Source organism: Bison bison, unplaced genomic scaffold (assembly GCF_000754665.1).
Source record: "Bison bison bison isolate TAMUID 2011002044 unplaced genomic scaffold, Bison_UMD1.0 scf7180017864456, whole genome shotgun sequence".
NCBI lineage: Eukaryota > Metazoa > Chordata > Mammalia > Artiodactyla > Bovidae > Bison > Bison bison.
In genome coordinates, this window is record NW_011495018.1 from 29181028 (window position 1) to 29181861 (window position 834).

Below are 834 nucleotides of genomic sequence, written 5' to 3' on the forward strand. Positions count from 1 at the left end.
GTGTGTGTTGCGGGGGTGGGGGGGTGATGCCCTGGGGCCCAGAGCGGCTCACCTAGTGTCCGGGACTACGCCCCTCAGAGCAGCCGTGACTCCTGTCCAAAAACGCAGGCAGTGGAAGGGGCCCGTCAGCCACCTCTGCTCCGACTTGAGAATCTCTGACAGAGCCCACGGACTTGCACTCGGAGATCAGCTCCTCCGCCCCCTCTCCCCGCCCCCTAGACGTCGCACACCCCACCCCCTCCCCCTGTTTCTGAAGCTGCCAATTTTATGCAGCCGCACGGGACCCTCCTGGGCCACTTCCCTTAGCCTGGGCCAAAGTCACAGAACAGAAGAGCAGTAACCGGACACCCAAGCTGGGAAAGGACTAGAGTTGGGGTGGGGTGGGCTGGGATGGGCGTAGGGACTAGGGGGTAGGATGGGAGAGGAAGGTAATTGAGAAGCTAGAGTTGGTTGAAAGGCTAGGCCCTGTAGCATCTGACTTTACAGTCCCATCCGCTAGAAGAGCTGCACAATGGCAAAGCAGTAGGAATTCTGGTGCCAAGTCGAGCGCTCCTGCAGGGCAAAGCCAACTAACGTCTCCCCGCCGCCCAAGGGCGATTGCAGGCCTGTCCACTCCACTTTCCTACCAAGTCGCCAAAAGACTCGGCGCTTAATTCTGCCTCCTCACATCTGGCCGCCTCCTCCCTCCCCACATCCGGCAGGTGCTTCAACCCCAGGAGCCGGGTGATTAGAAGTTCCAGCCGACTAGCGGCCGCAGGGAGAGGTGGGCGGGGCAACACCCCAATGGGCAGCGGTCCGGGTCGGAATTACAGGTTATGCTTGCGAGGCAGGCAG

General features: G+C 61.3%; 1 protein-coding gene across 1 annotated transcript in view; it reads right to left on the reverse strand.

Moving 5' to 3' along the window:
• KAZALD1 (Kazal-type serine peptidase inhibitor domain 1) overlaps window positions 1-191 on the reverse strand; it is a 3651-nt gene extending 3460 nt beyond the window's left edge. The window contains exon 1 of the mRNA XM_010859607.1: window positions 53-191. The gene's annotated coding sequence lies outside the window, so the exon portion shown is untranslated. The remainder of the gene's footprint in view (window positions 1-52) is intronic.
• Between the last annotated feature and the right edge of the window lie 643 nt (window positions 192-834).